Source organism: Plectropomus leopardus, chromosome 3, assembly GCF_026936395.1.
Source record: "Plectropomus leopardus strain MGB_pleo_1.0 chromosome 3, ASM2693639v1, whole genome shotgun sequence".
In the NCBI taxonomy this organism is placed as follows: Eukaryota; Metazoa; Chordata; class Actinopteri; order Perciformes; family Serranidae; genus Plectropomus; species Plectropomus leopardus.
In genome coordinates this window covers 14455354-14478018 of record NC_142178.1, presented here as the reverse complement: position 1 = coordinate 14478018, position 22665 = coordinate 14455354, and the positions used below count along the sequence as shown (strand labels likewise).

General features: G+C 39.3%; 1 long non-coding RNA gene across 1 annotated transcript in view; it reads right to left on the bottom strand.

Moving 5' to 3' along the window:
- Positions 1-22665, bottom strand: part of LOC121942624 (uncharacterized) — a 96237-nt gene that overhangs the window by 23307 nt on the left and 50265 nt on the right. The window contains exons 2-3 of the long non-coding RNA XR_006105815.2: positions 21891-21963; positions 12457-12565 (exon numbers count right to left, since the gene is read on the bottom strand). This is a non-coding gene — a long non-coding RNA (uncharacterized LOC121942624). The remainder of the gene's footprint in view (positions 1-12456; positions 12566-21890; positions 21964-22665) is intronic.

The window sequence follows — 22665 nt, the reverse complement described above, 5'->3', positions numbered from 1 at the left end:
CCAGGGCTCCACAGTAGTCAGTTCTCACAGGATTTCAACCATCCTGGGGGAATTAAACGATAAACAGCGAAGCTTATTCTGGATCTGCCCACCCCCGCTCCTCCTCCCAACCTCCTCCCATCCTCCCCTGTCCTCTCCACCATTCTCTCCTCCCCTCTCTCCTTCTTCTGTAACTCTCCTCTTTTCTTTCCTTTCCTTGTTTCTTCACATCCTCTCCTCTCCTGCCTGTTGTTTTCTCTTTCCTTTCTGCCTTCTCCTAACTTCTCGTGTCCTAAAATTTGTTTCCTGCCTTCCTCCTCTTTTGTGTCCTCTGCTCTGTCCTGTCCTTGCTCTCTCTTTTCCTTTCCTCATCTCGTCTCCTTCACTTTCTAGCTCATTTCTCCTTGTCTCTCATTCCTACCCTTTCCTTTCATTTCCTCCCCTTTTCCTTTCCCATCCACCCTGTCCTCCACTGCTCCTCTCTTTCTTTCCATCTTGTAAATTCCCCTTTCATTTTCTTTCCTTTTCTTGTTTCTTCACCTCCTCTTCTCCCCACTGGTTTCCTTCCTTACCTCCTTTTCTCCTCTCTTGTCCCTTTTCTCTGTCCTCATTTTTGTTTCCTCTCTGCTGTTTTCCTGTCTTGTCTTTGGCTGGATTGCACCAACAAGGATTAACTTTAAAACCTCTTTAAATCATGGTTTAAATCTCAATTCTGTTGCACCAAAATGTAAAACTATATTAAAATTAAGAAAGATCAAATTTAAGCCTCTTTTTAAGTCGCAGTTTAGTTTTTACTCTAAAGCAATATTAAGTTTAATTCTGTTGCACCAACACTTTTAACTCCAGTTTTAAGTGTGATGCAGTATTCATTTTAAACCCACAGTCGAGCAGGTTTAACTTTTACAACAGCTGCCTTTTTGAGATGTTTGAGCAAAATAATCAAGTTCCTCGAAGAAAGTTTAGAGACAGAGTCAACTCACTTGACTTTTATGATGATGATACATTTTCGTCAAGATATCAGTTCACCAAGGAAACCGTTTTGGAGCTTAACAGGAAGACTGAGCCGACGATCAGACATGGGTGACAGAAACGCAGCTGTACCACCCACACTCCAACTCGCTGTAGGCCTGAGATTTTATGCTACCAGTTGTTTCCAAAGGGTGGACAGGGACCTGTTTGGCCTACACAACTTGACTGTCTGCCAGACTGTCAGCAGTAAGTGTCTCGACAATAGCTAGCAATGATGTAAGGTTTATTATTTTGGAAAAGCATCCGTTTAAACAGTTAGTGTCCCAGCTGTATTGAGACTTACTAGATGCTGACAGCATGTTGTTTTTGCATGTATTTATTAATTTATTAATTTATTATTTTAATTTCAAAATGATTGTCCTATGGATAAACTCAGTTTAAATTCTGTTAAAATAAATAAACTTGACTTTACTTAACCAAGATAAATTTTTAACTCATTGAGTGCCATTGATGCGTATATACGTCATTCAAAAGCCATTGACGTCAACATATATATACATATTGTTAAAGTGTGTTTTTGGTGGCTGGCACAAGGGGGCGCTCTCACGCTCCTTGTTTGTAATTTTGGGGCTGCTGGGATTCGTAGTTGTAGTACAAAAGATCAGAGAGCAGAGTGATCTGTATGGAGGTGATTCGAAACTATAGCAATGAAGCTACATCAATTCAATATCGGCATGAAATGCCCCCCAAAAAATAATACATTATACATTTTCAGATGTCTTATATGTCACTGAAGGCAAAATTATAACATTCAAATCACTGTTTTGCTTGACAGACTCCCTTTCACAAAAATGCATTTTTCTAAGCTTTCTAGAAAAAAAGTGGTCTTTTTGATGAAACTAGCCTCTATTCAACATCACATAAATCAAGAATAGAACAAGCTGCAAACAAACGTTTTTTACCATGACAAAAAAGAGAGCTATTCGGTGTTTTCAGAGTCTTTGTACAAAATATTCTGTGGGTCTTGAAAGATGACTCCAAATGGCCAGAAAATCTGGCACAAGCCACTTTCCATTACATAATAGGTCTGGCACTCAGTGAGTTAATGATACAACAGAGCTCTGCTTCATTTTTAAATCTGGATTTACTCATTTTAAACCCTAAACTCTGATTAGAGCGAATTTTAGATTAAATGAATCCTTGTCTGTGCAACCCTGCCTTTAAATTGTTTCCCTTCCTTCTCTCTTTTTTCCTTTCTTCTCTCCTCTTCTCTCCTTTCTTTTCATTTCCTTTCTCCTCTTTTCCTTTCCTATACTTGCAGTTTCCTTTCCTCATCTCCTTCACTTTCTAGCTCGTTTCTCTCATTTACTCCTCTCTCCTTTCCCTTCCTCTCCTGTCATTCCTGTCTTCATCTTCTCTCCTCCCATCCTGCCCCCTGCCCTTTATCTCTACTGTTCATCTCCTCCATCCATCTTTCCTCTTCTACAATTCTCCCATTTTCTTTTCTTGTTTCTTTACCCCCTTTCCTCTCCTACCTTCCATTTCCTTTCCTTCCATTTTGCCATCTCTCCTTTTCTCCTCACTTGTCCTCTTATCCCCTATCCACCATCTTCTTTTTCTTTACTCTCTTCTTGTTTCCTTTCCTTCTCATTTCCTATTTCCCCCCTCTACTCTCTTTTCTTCCTCTCTTACTTTTTTCCATTTAATTTGAATGAGACCCCGGGTCTCAATGGGACAACCTGTATAAATAAAGGTTACATTTTTTAAAAATCTGTTTTTTTTTCTTGCGATTCCTAGTTTCTTTACCTCACCTGCCCGCTGTTTCCTTTTAGTCCTCTCTGCCTTCTCTCTTTTCTCCTCTTTTTTTTAATCCATCGATTTCTTTTCCTTTCCTCTCTCTTCTTGTCTTATCTTAAACTTGTCTCTCTTCCTCCTCTCTACTTCTCTTCCATTTCCTTTCTTCTCTTTTTTCCTGTCCTATCCTTAGAGTGTCCCTCCCTTTCCTCATTTCAGCTCCTTCGCTTTTTAGTTCTTTTCTATCATTACTTGTATTTCCTCCCCCTTTCCTTTCCCTTCCTCCCTTGTCATTTTACATTCTCTTCATCCTCTCTCCTCCTCCTCCTCTCACATCTGGTGACCTGTCCTCCCCAGCGACCATTTGACTAAGTGGGAACTTGTTGCAGAAATATTAAAACAACAAGCCAGACACAAGGCAGAGGGATGTGACTGCTGCCGGGAGATAAGAGACAAACTGCCTGTGACTTTCGAAGTCCCTCCCCACCACACAGTCACACTGTATGTATATCAGCAGGCTCGTAATTGCTGCTTTGTTATGGTGGACTGGAATTATAGTATTACCAGAGGGGGTTTCAATTGCAGGGACCTTGTGTGTAATTTGAGTGACCTACCAAAGGTGCTGCATCCATACTCCCATTACACTGTTGTTTTGCAGGGGGATGATAAACTTATCATTCCAATGCGACGCTGGAGAGATACAATACAAACAGGAACATTCACAAACAGCTCACTTAATATTGCAGTGCTACACTGAGCTAAATCTACTGTGGTGGTAAAATAATCAAAGCTATTTGGACCCAGGCATTAGGGGGTTAAAAAACACAGCAGCCCAAAAGAGAAGGAACAGGCAGGAAAATAATCATTTTCTTGTTGTTTGGAGGAGACGTGACCAGAAAAACTGTGGCTATTAGTTGTAAACAAAAAGCTAACAAGCATGGGTGAACATGGCAGTTTTAGGAATCATGTGTGGAGGTATTGTCCCTCGACGAGGCCCGCAGGGATATTTGATTGGAGCGAGATTACAGTGTTTACTCAGAGGAAGTTCTGTCCATCATAAAACAAAGGTAATTGCTACATTGTGAATGACAGACAGGAGCTGAGCCCAATCACTGACAGTAACAGTAAGCTTGTGTGTTTGTTGTATGCATGTACTTGTACTTGCTGCATACTGAGGAGGACTGAGACACCATTTTCACACAGAGAGTGAGGATATTTTGGGAAAATGAGGATGTTTTAGCCCATCCTCACTTCTTTAAAGGCTTGTTTGAGGGTTAAAGGGAGGCTTCTCTGATCTTTGACCAGTAAAACCCCTCTAAATGACGTCATTTACATCATTTGGAAGAGTTTTGCCAGCACTTGAGGCTGTTCCTTAAACTACAGGCTGTACCTCTTCATTTTCATATTGTCTGCCAATCGCTGCCGTCTCAAAGAGTATAGAGCTGGATCAAGAGACCCACCCGCCCTTCTTTCTTTCCTTCTCTTAAACTTGGTCTGAAATCATATCAAACTGTTAAACTAGGCAGTGCTGATTGAATATAAATCAAGGTTACGTTACTGCACAGCCTATTCCTTGCCTAAAATTTTTTCAGAGACATATTTTAATGCCCCATTTTACCGTAATGGCACGAGTTAGTAAACAGGAAGTGGGCACCACACATCTGAGGCTGTAAAAACGGAGATCAAATGGTAAAACTAAGCAGTGCCTATTAAATATAAACCAATATTATTTTAAATCTTTGAAATGATTTCGGAAAAATGTATTTATCATATTGTTTAACTGTAATACAAGACATTTTCTCATTAGCCATTCCATATAATGTCACCCACCGGTGAGAGCGTGGCATTTTAGTAGCTGTAGGTTTTCTATCTCTTGAGCAAAAGATACCTTTTTCACTGTTTTCTCTGGTCATGTAACACCAATCTAAAAAATATTTGTGAATTTCTATTGCAGAGACGGCCTCGTATTATGAGAGGGCCATCTTTGAAATACATCCTTAAGACTTGGTTTTAAGGTTCAGGTTACAATTAGGATTGGTGTTGGGGTTAGGCATTGAGTTATGATGGTTGATTTCAGGGGAAGGAGCCAGCAAATGTTTTATGTCAAAGAGGGTCCTCAATAACATAGAAGTAAAAGACTGTGTGTGTGTGTGTGTGTGTGTGTGTGTGTGGTTTTCACTGGTCCATTCTTCTCTTCTGTCTTTAGCCCTTTTTACTCTTTCTGTTTAAAGAGGGAATATCGCGCTGTTACGCCACCTCGCTGTTCATCCTAAAAGGTATGATCGGGGAATGGGGGGACAGAGTTGTTCTGCCTGTACTGAAAACAATGAGATTCAGGAGCTCCTTGCAAATTATTTTTATCTTTTTTTTTAATTATTAATTTTGACTCTTGTACTGTACCAAGCTTGGACATGTTTGTCATCATCTGGCATTCTCCTTCAGCGATGCCGGTGACATGGCCTTAAAAATACAGGTAAAGGTTGCAGATGTAGTAGCCAAATCTTTATATGTAAAAAAAATTTTTTTTTTTAAATTTTTAATCGTAACATGACCAAGCAAGCTAAGCCTTTTTTTTTTTTTGTTTATATCTGGTGTATTTATTTGCTTTGAGATACCCCAGGATCTACAAAAAGTATAAACACAAGTTGGCAAGCTGACTCAACAGGGACTACAAAACATGTCTGTTGACAATAAACTCAGTGTCATACAGGATTCTACAGATGTGACAGATTGTTTTCCATTTATTAGACAGACTCTGTGTATTTCCATGGAAATGAGAGACGTTGCAAAAAGCTTTTTATTTTGAGAGCTAATTGTACCTTTACATGAATACTTTTGATTATATATATATTTATTTTGTTAGTTATAGTTGTATAGTCTTCATATTACACGAGAGAGTGTCCTTTAACATTAATGGTGGCACTTTAGTAATGCTTATGGACCTCAGCACAAAGACCTTGGTCCTCACCGCATCACTGTCATACCACTAATGATATTAAAGCACACTATCTTGTGTAATATTGCTTTATTAATGCCATGTTATGCCATTGTTATAGTCAAGAAGGAGCTGCTGACACGTATGCCACACTAGAGGCTGACACTGTTCTGTTAAACATCATACTGATTATGGCTCTCTAGCTTCCACGATGCCAGCATGCTATGGAAAATCACACACTGAAGCCGCTGTTTTTTGCTTCTGTGTAGAAATGCAAAGATTGCACAAAGAAGGGACTTCGTAGCTGCCAAGTAGTGCAATCTCTGTTTAACAAATACTTTTATGCCACTAGGGTTAAAAAAAAAATCAAGGCAGCTGAATCGACTAAATTATCTGGATTCATAGATATTAAAAAAAGGAAGGAATCCTTTTACAGATGTTTTATTTCACTCACCATTTGTGTTTTTTTTTTACTGCCTGTGTCTGTCAGTATAATCCTGCTTTTAAATCAGCTTCTTTTTTTTAATGCACTGATTTTCTTCATTCTACAGTGTGCTTTTGCCTAATTTTATTAGCACTGTTCTACTTCCATAACTCTGTATAGCTTGTTAGAGAAATCAATGAAGTAGTGAAGTGAATATTCATGCAATATGCACTTTCACTCTGCAGGGTGAACTTTCATTTTAAGAATCACAAAAAGCAGAGGAAGGATTTGAATAGAAATAAATAAACTGCAGCCACTGCTCAGAGGGTTTCTGCTAAAAGGAAACTTTTATAAACTTTCCACTTGGCTGTCTTAAAAAAAAGTGAGAGACGTGCTGTGCTGCCTTTGACAGTAAGCTGAATGGCAACATCTGCTTTATTAACTCAAGCACTGAAGAGCAACTTTGGAGTATTTGTATTTCTATTTTGTACAACTTTATACTTGTCCTTCACTATGTTTCAGAGGGGAATATTGGATTTTTTACTCCACTTAACAGTTTTTAGGATGCAGTTTTTATCACTTGGAGGCAGTGATAACAGGTTGTGAACATAACATCCTCATATTATCAGATTTAAGACGAAATGGCGAAAGTGCTAGCGTAAAGTCACTTATTTACACATTCAGCAGGTACAGAGCAATATTATCATTTATTTGTGTTTGTACCCATATGATGAATGATGAAAGTCCAATATTCACACTTTTTTTAGTCTTTGTAATGACAAAAGCGGCGCATGCAGATGCAACAGCCAGTAGCTCTTCAAATTCTTGCTACTTTTGCTACATTTTCCTATTTTTTCAACTCCATGGCCCCTTGTGCTAAAGCATGACTTTCCTATGATAGAGAAGCACTCATCAACATCGGGAAAAGTTGAGTGGGTATTGGACTGAATACAGCAGACCATGAGAGGATCTGGGAGAAACGGCATATGATGAGCTGCCAGTCAGACCAGAGGGGAGAAAAGAAACTGACAGTGCCGGACGACAAGAAGGAGGAGAGCCGGCATCAGGGGTAGGCTGACCCGCCTTGGACCGAGAGCTGTTCCTCAACCAAGACTTCTTTCTGGTTAATGTCCGGCCGCAGGAGAATAAAATGGATGAGATGTGATTGAGGCTCACTCAGCAATGGGAGATCAGAGACTGCTCTGTGCACATTTTCACAGAGACACGGTTAACCCCTGAGATCAAGCCGTTGCACTAGATGGGCGGACCTTGCTCAAAGCAGACAGGTCACAAGACTGCAATAAGAGGAAGATCCTGGTTAACTTCTACAGAGGAGCAACAGAAAGCATAATGACTGGAAGCAACACGAACTGGCATAGTTCATGCACGGCCCAGGACAGGAAGGCTCTACAGCAGGTGATTAAAACTGCCCAGAACATCACTGGCTCCCATCTACAGAGCATCAGTGACCTCGGTGAAGTGAGGCGTCTGCACAGAGCACAAAGGACACTGAAAGACAGCAGCCATAGTCTGTTCACCCTGCTGCCATCTGGGAAAAAATACAGAAGTATTGGCTGCTGAACCACCAGACTACAGAGCAGCTTCTTTCCCCAGGCTGTGAGACTCCTCAACTCCCCCTTCGATGCCAAAAAGATGTAGCAGGATTTAGGGTCAACTTTTATTTCATATTTTCTTAAACCATGTTTAAGAAAAATGACAAATAAATCTACCTTCTACCTTCTGCTGGTCTCTACCAAATCCTGAAATATCTGGCTTTCCAGCATTGAAAACCATCTCATGTGATGTTGCCCAGCCAATCAAATCTGTACATCCCAGTAAGCACTGCGATTCAAATTAATGAGTGGGATTCACTCACACATGAGATGAGACAAGAGACAACAGTCAGAGAAATAGGCAAGACACTAATCAAACTAAAAAGTATAAAATGTTGATGCTAGATAGTGATCTAGATAGCAAATTTGTGTAATTGAGCTTTGTTCCACTTTCAGATGCTCCAATCAGGCAACACCAAGAGGTTTACACAGACTGTTGTCACATGAACCTAAAACAGCTGACAACCAACATACTTCAAAAGACTTCAGTTTTCCTTGAATCATCACATGCTCTTCCATTATTTGATCCAGGTGTCATACTCTATTTTGAACAGTTTTTATAGGTAGTGGTGATGTGCTCTCTGTTTGTGTACAGTTGGTTGTTCACTAGACTTTCATGAAGCCACAAACTGGTTGCAAAGTTTTGAGATGCAAGTGTAAAGCAACTCTGGATCCTAACAGGAGACTCTGATATGAGTGATGAACTGACTGTCTCTTACAAGAAGTCCTCCAAATTAAACCTCACAATACATTGTTCGTAAATGTCCTCTAGAAGGACAGATGAAAGCATTTTGTTATCTGATGCCCCTATCAGCAGGGTGACATGGTTAGTCTGTGCCTTAAAAAAATATTGAAAAAAAAATTAAAAATAAATATGTTTAGTGATGTGACAGTTGTTTGACATCAGACAAAATCGTCAACTCGTCTAATTCTGTTTCCATCTTCAGTCTGACATTGTGCCCACTCTAGTTGATGTCCCTGGGAAGGTCGGGTGGGGGTTCGAGTACACTGGAGTGAAGTAAAACAAACCATGTTGGGCAATATTGACAAGACATGATGATTTAAAAGAGCCCTGATAGCAGCCTGTGGCAGAGGATCTCGCCATTGTTGCTCTGACTCCTCGTTGGTTCCTGTGCAATATTTGATGAGGCTTGATGATGGTGTTTATCCCGCCAGTGGCGCTAATTGGCTAACAAAGACCTGCTTTTTTTCATTGTATTTTAACTGAGAAATTACTGTTTCATGTCACAATGCCAGATGAATCAGTCAAACTCTGTGAAGTGGGCGGATTCAGGCAAATGTGACAATGCGGTAGTTCATGCTTTGGATAAAAATAGGGGTTGGGGTTACAGTAATTAACAAGTGCATAAGGATTGGATACAGTCATGCTTACAAAGAATGTTACTGTCAGTTAAAAAATGGGAACTAAACAGCAATGTCCTGTGTTTAAATCTTATGATTCTCTGATCCACCCACCCTGAATTGACAATGATAGTAAAATTCATAATAAAATCTGAGACAAAACTTTCCTCTACTCTATAAAAATATGGCTGCTAAATGCTTAAACCTTGTGCTTTGGTTTAACACCCCAAACACTGAGAAAATGAAGCCTTTATTTGAATTAATGGTAGTGATTTGCTGGTTGTGATTACGGTATTTTTTAAGCCACAAACACATGGCTGTTTCGTGCGACCCAGACCCTGGAGTCTGTTCTTAGATTTAGACATTATCGTTAAACACTGACTGCTCGGTGCTGTGAATCCACATTACATCAGTTCCTACCTCCCTGCTTCCTTCTGTTTTTCTTCCAAAGATGAGTAAATATCTAATTTGTAGAAATGGTTTCATCATATGATGCTTTGGCCTCTGCAATATCCGCTTGCCACTTGATGCATTGTGTTTCTTTCATCCCTGATTCATGACCAGATTTTTCTGGTTACTGCTTGCTTCTAGCAGTACACCCCCCATTCTTCTCAATCTCCCAAAAAGTGCAAAGAGGCGATACTAATAACACACCTTGTTATGTTAAAAAAAAAAAGGGTAACAGCCACATGAATCACTCCTAGGCTTTAATCCTAAATGAAAAAGCTGTCATGATGCACAGAGACTGAGAAAGAACCGATCCTCCTTAAGCTTTAAACAGATTGTTGTGTTTTGTTTTTTTTTAAAGGGATTAGATGCTTTAACACCGAAGTGCAGAGCAGCAGAGAAAAGGAGAATTATTTTTCACACACTGTAATTCTGGAGATATAACAGTACGTTCTTTACTCTGAACTGCCGAACACAGAAAGCAGCTCTTTATCTGTTAAACTTTTGCTGAATTGAGCAAAGAAATATTTGTAAAGAGGTACGAAGAATGCACAAGCTTTACATGTAATGTAACACATTTAGCATTCTTTCCTATATATGCTCTTTAGCTTGAAGCGGACAGCTAAACAATGCTGTTTATTCAGTGTCTGTTGTCAAAGCATTTCCCTGCTGTGACTCTACAACACATTGTCAGACAGCGCTGTTGTTTTCAGACAATAAGACAAAGTCTGGAAGAGGAGATTAACACAATTAATTACCACACTGATTGTGTAGGTATTTCATCGTAGTACTTTTCAGCCTTTGTTTCAGCAGGAACATTGGCAAAGAACACCTGGTTAAATGCAGAGCAGCGGGCCCCGGGGGAGATGCATTCATACCTGAGACTGGCCTAGTAAAGCCAGTCTCTCACAGTGTTGTTTACTGGGCAGCTGCACTTATTGGGAACATCAGTGATTCACTCCCTCTACATCCTGCAGTGTGCAGTCTGAATGGTAAAATGCTTCCGAAAACATTTTAACATCATTAAAAACAGATTGGTGGTGCATCATGAATTTATATCCATCTTTATTCTTGCGGATGACTAAACCGATGACATCACGCATAAGTCATCGCACTGAGACATGTCCAGTGAAGCTGTAATGCTGTTTAGTGACGTTTAATGGAGTTGAAAAGGCAACAGAGAAGGTTAGGGTTTAGTGTCAGCCCCTTGAAATGAAACATCAAGAATTTAATTTCACTGTTTCACACAGATATTCGGGAAGCAGTTGAAAGCTTGTTTTAGGTCACCAGGTTGATCACCTGGATTTATGGTGTGAATGAGGCTTGTTTAAAGGGACACTTTGCATAAAAACCAAAAATACATACAATTCCTTTTACCTGTGGTGCTATTTCTAAGTCCAGATTGTTTTGGTGTGAGTTCCCAAGTGTTTGAGATATCAGATAAAGAGATAACTGCCTTTTCTCAAATATAGTGGAACTAGATAGCACTGGGCTTGTGGTGCCCAAAGCCGCCAAAAAATACAATTGAAAAACTCAACAGCAATGTCTCGTTCCCGAACTCATGACTTAATTACTCCAGTTAGATTTTGTTGTGGGAGCTTTTAAGCAAGAACTATTTTCTTTCTACCTAACCACAGCTAGAAATCGTATCACCCCACAGGAGAAAACATGTATTTACTCACAGAGGAGAGGCTCATGGTCATGACAGCACAAGGTGCAAACATGAATGGCATCCTCCTCAGTTCATATTAGATACATTTATATATCCACACTTCCACCACACACTGAAAACAATTTCAGGTTCATACAAATCATGTGTCAGTCGTCACACTCATGAAGTCCCTCTGAAACAGATCAAACATCACAAGCTGGACATGCAAGTATGAGAGTCAGGCTGTAAAAAAAACCTCTCTGTACTCCTTTTTTTATGAGTCATCTTCTCTGTCTGTTGTTTTAAACATCAAACGACGACAGTGGAAATTAACCGAGGACAGTGTTTGTGTGCTGACGGTTATGACATGGCGATGGGTTTGGTTTGGACACTCCATATTTGCTTTTATGGCTTGTTGGTGCATATCCATTAGACTTTGGTCGGAAGGATGTTATCTTTGTATAGCACATGAAGGCGGAACCACACAGGTGGAGGTGGATAAATAAAGCATCGAGAAAGTGGAACAGTAAAGAGCAGCAGGAACGTGCTTATCGTGAACAAGCTAAAGGATGATTGTACATTACAGGAGGGTTGTTTGTTTTTTGTTCAAAACTGAGTATAGAGTTTCTTTTGCTGATTAAGAATGTATTAAACGTTAGAATGATAGCTGCTTTATGTACTTTGTGTATTTCCAAGCTAGCCAATACTGAAAAAAATATTAAAAAATCACAGTCTCATTATCTTGGACAAATCTATCATGTAAATTTGATAATTACCTAGAAGATTACAGACAAATAAACTCCTTTTTTAAATGAATAAATAAAATAAATTAATCAGAAAAACATCTGTTAAACAGGTGTGAGCTTTTTTTCAGAAAAATATATATCCAGACAGAAGCAAAAGTATATTCACTTCCATGTGTAAGTGTCAAAGTAAAGACAGCAATATTAGCATTTTATAATTTATCCAATACAACATTAGCATTTTGTTTGCTTTCTCCAACATCTCATATAACAGCTAATGTGCTTTTAATTTTGCCGTGCCTAGTCGACATGTGTGGTATCCCCAATATGGTAAATTATAAGTCGGAACAAAAATAATTAGTGAAACTATACTGTAACCTTTCATAATTTAACAAAGATACAAAGACTTCTAATATATAAATCTATATGCATTCTCGTATAATCAACCGAACAATGACATGACATCAGCATCTCCCTCAAATTGTGTACAGATCAAACACATCATCATAGTGAAGAATAAGCTGTACAACAAAACTTACATTTTTGGAAAGGATTCCTCTCTGTTGTCTTTGCAGGACTCTGCCACACATTCTTACCCTCGGTCGTCACGTAGCAACAAACTGTCACGCTCCTCGGCAGGTCACACAGCTGAAAGACATTGTAACACCTGGTTAATGTTGTCATACAGTTACAGTTAAATTTAGGTAACAAAGTACTTGGTTAGATTTGGATAAATAAATCATGTTTGTGCTAAAATAAGCTGAGTAGGCGATGACTGTCTGTGATTTTCCAGCGTTACATTAAAACACCACTAACCTGGTTTCACACTGGACAAAAACTGTGCTCTCCTTGCTGAAGTTTGCATTCCTGAACGCAGCTCTCACTCAGCCTCACTCCCTCACACCTGGTCTCACCACTACATAAGCCTCTGCTCTCCACCCATTCACTGCCAGATTGTATCTTTGCCTTCATGCAACACTTCCTAGCACCTTCTTTCACCTGTTGCTGTCCCTGCCTGCCTTTGACTAACTTGTCAAATCCACGGTAAATGCCACAGCCTTCTGTCCCTGACTACGAGTTTTGCCTTTGTCCCTCATGGCTTCTGGTTGCCTGCTTCTGTGGCTGTTTGGCATTATCCAGGCTCGACGTCTCTGGGTGAGTTAACCTGTTTCATTACCTGCTGGATTCCCCTTGTGAAAGAATGCCATGTTTTCACCTGCACTGATCCTCTATGTCGGTTCCCCTGTTTCCTTTGAGGTAGGGACTTGTGGATTTTGAAGAATCCCCTGTGATTATTTGCATTCCTGCAGTGCCCCCACATTCTCCCCAAGCCCCAGAAATGAAAAATTACAAGTTACCTTGTACCTCTAAGTTTGCATTCATTATTATCTCCATTAGTTTTACTGAAATAAATGTCTGTATGTGAAACAAAGGCAATTTATTATTTTGGCTGGTTAAAAATGTGCTTGGCTGGTTGATTATTTCTAGCAAATTGGCTGGTGAATCAAATTAATAATTTTAGTAAAGTTAATTTTGGACACTAACTGTCTGATTGTAATGCCTCAACCAAAGTTAGCAGCAACAATCACCTACAGATGCAGCAACGCTGAATGTGCAGCCCCTCCCTCCCCCTTCTGAAAACATCCTGTGGTTTCAATGTGTGTATCAGTACTTTTTGAACATTTTCCAGCATATTTCAACATTATCGCAATATATCGATTATTGTGATAATTTGTCACGATTATTAAAATTTAATATCGTAACATTTCTATTTGTCACTCTTTGTAATACATCAGGTGCTCTTTCCATCAGTATTGCCACATATGGATTTACATTGGAGATGAGGCCTCTGCTCAGTTTTTTCTGCATGCGTTTTTTTAAGCTGTCACCCACTCAAAAAAAAAAAAGAAAATGCAGAGAAACCTTGCAAATGGAGTCTGAAGAGTTAAATTTTTTTGCAAAAAAACAGACTACAAGACAAAATGAAAAGACACATTTGCTACCTCTGCCTCTGTGTTGAGTTACCTATCTGGCTGTCACCACTGTCCCGTGTCTTGTGTTTGGCTCTGCAGCTCTCTGATGGGGCTGAGCCACCCTCTTCTCTGTCTCCAAACTGTTGCTCTCTGTTTGAGAGTTAAAATTGGCTATCTGAGATATTAAAGGATATTGTGTGACCCATTCCTCTGTCTTTTTGCAATTGTGTCTCGCTGTCACATATTCTTCACTACTTCTTGTTCAAACAACTGTGTAAATCTTACTGACGGATGTATAAAAAAAATGCAGAAAATCTAACCTATTCTGAAAAACTTAAATGACAGACAAAAGTTTTGGAGTTATTGTGCAAACATGATAGACAAAATGTGAGGTTATGTTTAGTTTTAGACATGCAACAATTTTTTTAGATGAAAAAATGGACTCCGAGTGCAAAGTTCTTTGGTTGAAAGCCTGGTCTGTCTCATTAAGACGCTCAAGGATTCCTTTGGCATCGATATCACACACCGAGGGTCGTGAGGAAAGTGACTTCTCAAATTTGCGCATGCAGTACACTTGGATGCTTTTACCATGATGACACTACAGAGAATGTCAAACAACCTGAACTCTTCTCTAAATTGTGCTTAGGAGTGGTTTTTGGTGTACCCACCGAACCAGTAAGAGTCAGATCTGGCCAGTAGAAAAGCTGCAGTGAGCTTACAAACAGCATATTAAGATATTCCCCCTTCACCATAGACAGAGCGGAAGGTGTACAGAGTTCATCATTGAAGTTATGAGAGCTATCTCTGTGGTTTCAATGAGGAATGCTTACAACGGCACTGAATGGAAACCAAAGGGCAACAAAAAGTCTTTTTCCCACAATGTGACAAATGTTTGCTGAAGAAAAATAACCCACAAAAGTTCAAAATGTCAAAATCCCCTAAAGACAACGTCTTGCATTGATTGTACCGCTGCTGTGAGAACCTTTTTCTATATTTTCTGGTCACTTCTGTGTTAAGGAACTTTTCATGACTTCAGGGCCTGTGACATACAGTAACCGACAAATGCAATCTTTCCCATCATATTTCAGCACTGTACATCATGGTATAGCTGACAGATACTCATGTCAGGAGTGGTGCGTCGATATTACGGCCGCTGTGTAGGAGACTCTGAATGTCACAGTAAATTTTCAGCCATACGTCAATATCAGCACAAAGCTGTTTTCCCTTGTTGGGAGAAAATGGCTACGAGAAATGAAAGGTTGGTCACCACCTTGAAAACGATTTAAGTTAATGCTCCTCAACATTGTCTATGCTGTGTGAGCCTCACAGCTGAAAGTAAAGTTTCCTCCAAGCCACTAACGAGACATTTAAAGAGGGCTAAACCTAATAAAGTCTGAGCTGTGAGGACTGCCATTTGTCAGCTGTGGAGTATTTCATTACCACTGGATGCTTTTTCTGCCCTCAGCATCACTCATATGCATGTGAACCAAACCTGCCAGCGGGCACATAATCAGAGGAATGGAGATGAATATTCAAAGTACGGGAGCGGGAAAGCCTTTTATTGACACATCAAGTCTTTTCTGGAAATGACTGTTATTATTTAAAGATAGAAATGAATCAATAATGCTCTGACATTCAACTTTGCAGGGTTTTATCGTGTTTGAATAATGGCCCCGTAAAGTGCTAGATGATTTGGAACAAGTGAGAGCGTGCTTCTCATTGCAGTTGTATGAAAACTGGGCTTTCATTAAATAAAAAAAGTTAGATACAAGCTTCTCTCATCTGAGTTTAACTCGCAAAGTGAACAAAGTTCCTGTTTTTGCCTCTGACTTTAATAATCCATCAACAGTTTTATGACAACTTGATTTCCCCTTTTTGCATAACAAGCTTTTATTCACTTTTCCTGCCTTACTTTTCAAAGCTTGCTGAGAGACGATGACGCCTCAGGGTGCACCTGATGAGCCTTGCTGTGATGTTCTCTCCTCCTAACGCTGGCAGATTCAGTCCTGGGAATTTCTGGGAGGCAGCCTCTTCTTTTGCACATTGATTTTCTGCAGCAGCTTGTGGGCTAATTGCCCTTATCAAAATCATGGCCTGCTTAAATGATGGCCGCCTTTAATCGCCTTCACCCTTGCCAGCAGCCACTGACATTTAGTACAATTAATTAATGCAAAGACAACAGGGGGTTGGTATCTGCTCCGCTTGGCTAAGATGGCAGCTTTTGTTATGTAACACGTCCAGGCGAGGCCTCAGAGAGGGGGAGAGCTTGCAGTTGATATCTCACTATCAGAGGCTGAAGCATTGGAGAAGCTCAATTAAAACAATTAAAAGCTCATTGGTTTGAGAGGAAGGTGATGTGGGAAGCCATGGGAAAACTGTGTTGGGTCTTTGATCTCATTATCTTGTAACCATGTACTCAAGCTTTTATCCATTTTGAGTTCCAAGGGCAACAGTAGAAACAGCCAGTGTCCAATAATAGCTTACGGTAGCCTATAGCAACCACTGGGTGGAGACGGGCAGTATTTTAACTAAATGTATTAAAAATATATATTTAATAAATTTTTTTTGTATTTTGCCTGACAGAAAAAAAAACAAGATTTCATTTGTGAATGACTTATTTAGGAGCTTGCATTATGTAACTGAAATAAATTATTTAAGATTCTGTATGCAACATTCAGAGCATTAATATAGCAGCAAACCGATATATAAAGTAATGCCGTCCTGAGCAAAGATTGAAGTCATGCTACGTGTGTGTGCATGTTAGTGTATTTGAGTTTCACACTGGCTAGGTAATCACCGCCGCTTTGCACTATGTATATGACAGTTAGTGCTGAAATTGGAACAGCGTCACTGCAGAAGCAAAGCACCCACCGTCTTGCCGGCTCAGCCACCTCCATGCGTCCACACAACTCATACTCTCTGAATTCTGCATAGACCCCCTTTAACGTGCCATTTAATTCCGAAATGAGTCACATTTTTATCTCCATTTTTAAACTGTAGAAAAAAACTGTACAACAAAAGGCCTTATCACAGTCTTTGGCTAAACGCAAGTGAATAACATGACATGTCAAGCAACACGCTTAAACCACTCCAGCCAAACTCTTTATCCAAGATAGCATTACATTTTCCAAACTCATCTGTTACTTATTATTATTTTGAATGCTTTTGTCTTGTAAAGGAGTAATACATTAAAACAAAAATGTAACCTTTATGTTGATCGTGCACATATGTTGCAAGTATCCAAACAGGCTGCTCAGAATGAATCCCTGTACATTACATTTTCCTTTATCATATTGCATCATCATTGTCATATGTACAATATTGTATTTGTATTTTGTCCTCTGTATGATGTACAATTAATATTATAAGTGCCATAATGAATGGTAAAAAAATGACAAATTTCCAATTAGTAGTTAGTTTTGATTTATTTTACTTCCTAACACAATAAGGGTAGCAAAAAATGGATCCTATGTGTTTACTTATCTCTTCTCACATGAGCTCTTTCCAGCCAGTCGTGCTTCATCTACACTAAGAGGGAACTTCTACAGTCAGATGATGTCTGTATTTGACCCTTTCTGTATTCATAAAAAAAAGTATTTGTATGGGTTTGCTTGCAGCTGATGAAGTCAAAGTGGTTAGCTTTCTTGCTTGCCAACGCTGGCAAAATACTGAGAGGATACGTCAGTTGGCTAGCTTGCCAAATTACTTGCCCAGCTAATACAATACCAATTTATGTGTTATGACAAACGATAATGATTAAGTCAACAATAAATCATGTAGTGATAAAAAGCGCTTTCTACTAGTCAAGAGCGATACAGAGGGAGCAAATGTGCTTTCTGATCAAGGGTTAGTGATCTGGCTTCTGCTCTAAATGGATCTGTCACAGTTTGCTTGTAATGTTAAGTGATATGATAATTTTCAATACAGCCAGTGGTCCTAATGAAATATAGAAACATTGGCAGATAGTGACACTGTACTAAATATGGATGTAATATATATTTTCCAGCATTCTATCAACATGACGGTCAATCACAGTCACAGTCTCTTGTCCCCCGTTTTTGCTGATGAGCAGATGCTCGGCTCCTTCCCTACCTATCTTGTTGAAAGTTTCATAAACCATCTCAAAAATACTGATATTTTTTAACTGTTTTTGCTGTAATGGAAAGTTTGACGGGCACAGCAACAAAGTCGAGGTTAACACAGGGTGGATTCCAACATCAGCAACATGACAAGTGTATGATGACAAACAGAGCGCTGATCAGAGAAAATATTCACACCTCTTTACCCAATAGTCCTCAGACACAACACTGTGAGAGGGAAAGAAATGAAAAACAGTTGGAAGCAGAAAAAAGAATAATTTTTATCAATGTTAGAGCGATTCATATTGGTTACAGGAAGGAACAGATAGGAGCAAATAAATATGGCTCACTGGGGAAATTAATAAGACTGTTCTACCCTAACATTACAAGCACAGCTCTGACACTGATGCACTGCACAAATCTGTTAGGGAAAAGAGAGAAAAAAGATTTCACATGATCAAAACAGCAGCTGAAAACCCCTGAAAAACCCAATTAAACTAAAAACTGTTGCAAGGGCTGAACAGGTGTAATTAGTGATTAATGCTTCGCTGCTTTTGTGTTTGTTTCACCATGTTCTGGCTGTGTTTGCTCCTGCTGCTCTCCATCTGTCATAAACAAACATGTTGTCCCCTCAGGTTTGAGTGGCCTCTCAGGTTATTCGTATTTGTGGTTGCTGTCTTGGTTAGTCCCTCCTTTGCTGCTGGTGTTTGTGCCACTGATCTCTTTTTACTGTTTTGCCAGTTGTTAGCCTCATTGCTTCATCTGTTGCTCATTATGTACTCTCTCTGCTCCACTGTCCCCTTCTCTCGCTGCTGAGTGTTTTATTGGTCTTTTATTTGAATCCCAACATGCTTCCCCACCATGAAGAGCCCCTTTAACTCTCCGGGCCATCTTAAGCTACTAACAGTTTGCGTTTTAATCTACTTGCTTTTATGCTTGAAAGTTTTTAAATGTCTCACAGTGAAAACAAACGCTGAATTCACATCTGCCACTCTTCTCTAGACAGGTGTTATAACCCACACAAATGCACTGTCAGGGCTTCTTTTCTGCAGCGCCAAGCTACATATTCAACACAGACACTGTTATCGTTTGACTGCCAAATTTTGTCCAGATGCTGTCAAAGTTTGATTGCCAGCCAGCTGAAAGATGTAATCATATGCCATGTTGCTTCTTGTATTTTTCTGAGCTCTTGTTGTCTTGCACTGCTAACCAAGGCAGAAGCAGCTCGTCCCGTACCTATTCCACAGGAGAGCGAGACAATCCTGGAATGAATGTTTCTGTATCACAAAACTTATGAAATCACAGGTTGCCAAATGATTTCTTGTCATGGCTGAAAAGAGGACGAGATGAGGGCACAGCTTGAATTTTAGAGAAAAAGAAGAAGAAAAAAAAGATCCCTGTGGTGCACAATAGTAATACAGCAAGAATGGGACAGATACATCTGTAAGGTTGCAGGGCAAAATTCTCTCGAGTCAGTACGGCAAACAAAAATAAAGCACAAACAGCTCACTGTGTGTAGGTAGTTACAGAGCTGAACTGTTAGTAATAAATCCCACGAAGACAGACAGCACACAAACAAAAAAACAAGAATCAAACTGCAAAATCTTGCTAGCTGACTATACAGGGGACCTTGAATATGTTTACATGCACAAAATATTAAATTATTTCTGCCCATTTTCTGAAAAAAACAAACTAACAAAAAAAAAAAACCCAAAAACCCAATATTCTTAAAAAGATGATTACATGACTATAGAAAATGAAAATTCCTTTAATACTCCCATGGGCATTCAGAATTGAAAACTCAGATTATGCCCTAATGTGTCATTTATAACCACAAAATATATGGGGAACAGCTGGAGCTTCTTGTCATTTTGCTTCTTTGCATCGAAATAAGATTTTTTCCAGGTTTCCTTCTGGTGGCGGACTTGTTTGACCATGTGAACACAGCTTCCCTCTTTCATTCCTTCGACCACCTTCTAAGTCCATCTTATGATATTTGCATATTTCCAAAAACCTGTTGGTATCCAAGTTTCTTATAATGTCTAAAGGTAGATGTCTTTCTTCTTCTGACCAGGAATATGGGCTCTTCTTTTGGGCGTGCATCACTACCACAGCCTTGCAAACTGTTGACATGCAGGTCTGTGTACAACATATCCATGACAACGCACAGAACCATCCGTAAACAAGAAAAAGGCCATGTGTCACAAACTGTGGTAAAAATCCCAATTGAGATGCAAATTCTGACTGCGCTTAACATGCCCAAATAATGCTACTGAACCCTAAATTATACCGACATATCAGGTCTTTTTTTGAAAATGCGAAATTCTGAAAAGGCCACATTTGGGAAATATAAACTGAATATGCTGTTTACATGCATGCCCTTTATCAAATTGAGAATAATATTGGTATGCATACACAAGCAGCCAATGTAAAAAGCATTACAGAAACAGCCACATCTACAGTGGAGGTAAGAATTTACAAATTGTGCTGATGGGGAGCATTAGTTATTTAAATTGAAACAAAACGGTTTATCACAGCAGCTGTTTTCAATAAGTAAGGCACTGATAAACTCACTGTGCACTGTCTGCTCACCACGTAATGATAGAAAACAATGACTAGGTAATACAATTAGTGAACACAGCAAAGTATTTAGCAACTAAACAGCCAAATATCTCCTTCGTGAGTGGGGAGAGACCAAAATAGAGCTAAAAACAGAATAAATATTATGCAGGGTTGACAATACTCGCACTTCTGGCACACACTTTTACTTTCAGTCTTACGCTCTAAGCCTGCCAGAAAAAATATCATGCCCAGTCACTGCGACAGTGACACATTGGTTGGAAAGGTTGCTTGGTATTCAGCTCCGAATAAGTCTCCGCTTTGAGGGGTTATTGCCACTAAAAATGATATCAGTTTTGTATTATCAGTGAATGAATGGAGGTGAAACCAGATAAATCAGAGAGGGTTTACGGATAAACTTGTGGAAATACTCGTATTTCATTGGCTGACAGATCTGTCAAAACCACAAGCTGGACCTACAGCACTAACAAACTTAAACAGCCTACATAATGCAAGCTGTTACATTATAGGAATTCACAAGAGGGGAAAAAAATTAAGACCTCATTGTAGACAGTATGTAAACTCAACAACTCACAAAACTTATGGATTTTTAGCAGAGTATGATACTCTCTGACCCTGATGACAAAGAAGTGAATTGCACTTACTGCACTCTCACTGAATCACATTGAATCAGCTGCACCATAATGTTGATCTGGCCTAACACTCTCTGTCAGAGGTCACGTTGCATAATGTAATGGTGTGGCTCCTAAACAAACTTTAACAAAACCAAAAAAATATTCCAGACGTGGATCACCCCAGACCTCCATACAGAGGTGCGGGTCCAGGCTAAACAGCTGATGAAGCCCATGGCATCACTCCAGTCAAGTACCTAAAGTTGGTAACTGTGGGCTAATGACACTTTATGTGTGCTGCATGTGTAAATAAGCAACTGATTGCTAACACAGTCACCACAACAGCTGTGTAATGGGATGATTTGTCAATTTCATATGTTTGCAGCTTGTTGCCCCCAAGTGCCAACCAATATTAGTTAATGCAGCTTTAATATCTTAGCCTGAGGGTGCTGTGGCACTGAGGGAAGCTAATGCTGTATTTGATGGCAGAAATCTGCTCATTAGGTTTTGATATTTGTTGTGTAGAAATGGAAAATGAGACTGATAGTGGAGCAAGAGGAAAAGGTGAAGTATAACCAAAAACATTAACCAGGCCATGAGGCTGTAATATACCTTGTGCTGGCACAAGTGTTGATCAGGAGAATTCTTGACTTGACAACAGAGGGCAGAAAAAACATATGGCATCATCATCTAAAGACCATAAATACCCACACAATTATGAAAATCTTACCAGGAGTAGATGAGGTACCAAAGTGTTGCATGGAGTGACCAACTGACCAGAGCTGCCATCCTTTGCCCCATCACTACATAAACAAAACACACAAGAAAAATGACCAGGTTAGATGACACTAGAATAGACTTAATTTTGCAAAAATATGTTTTTGGTTGGTTTGTTTGTTTTTGGGTGAATTCTACATTACAGCCACCTCATAGATTATTTACCAGTACAATACATGACAACAACAACATGTTTTAGTTTAGTTTAATTGCTAAGGAAATCACTAAAATTGTACATTTATGCACAAGAACCAGATGTTTAGTGTTTGTAGCACAATGCTAACTTGCAACACCTGTCCACAGGAGGCATTTTAAAAATGCAAAGCATCTAAAGTACAGTATCTGCTGTGTATCTGAACCTGACAACCCCATCATCCAAGGAAATCCATCTAAACTCGACATTCATGTTTTTTGCATTAATTTAAATGGCTAGGGTCATTTATAATTAATAGTTATTTACAACATTTCACTTAAACACCAACATACTGTATGTCAAAGCAGCCACAGAAACTACACATTCAACAAAAAAATTGCTTTCCACAATACAGTCTTTTCTTTGTCTCATTATAATTAAATCAGCTTCTTATTTGGAGATGACTGAATTTTGATCTGTTTCTCCTAAATCCCCTTTAGGAAAAACAAGGAGCAAAAAAGAAAAAAAAACAAGCAGAAGTTGTTTTTGCTGTACTCATAGGCTTCTCAGAGGTTTCTCAATGACTTGAATTTAA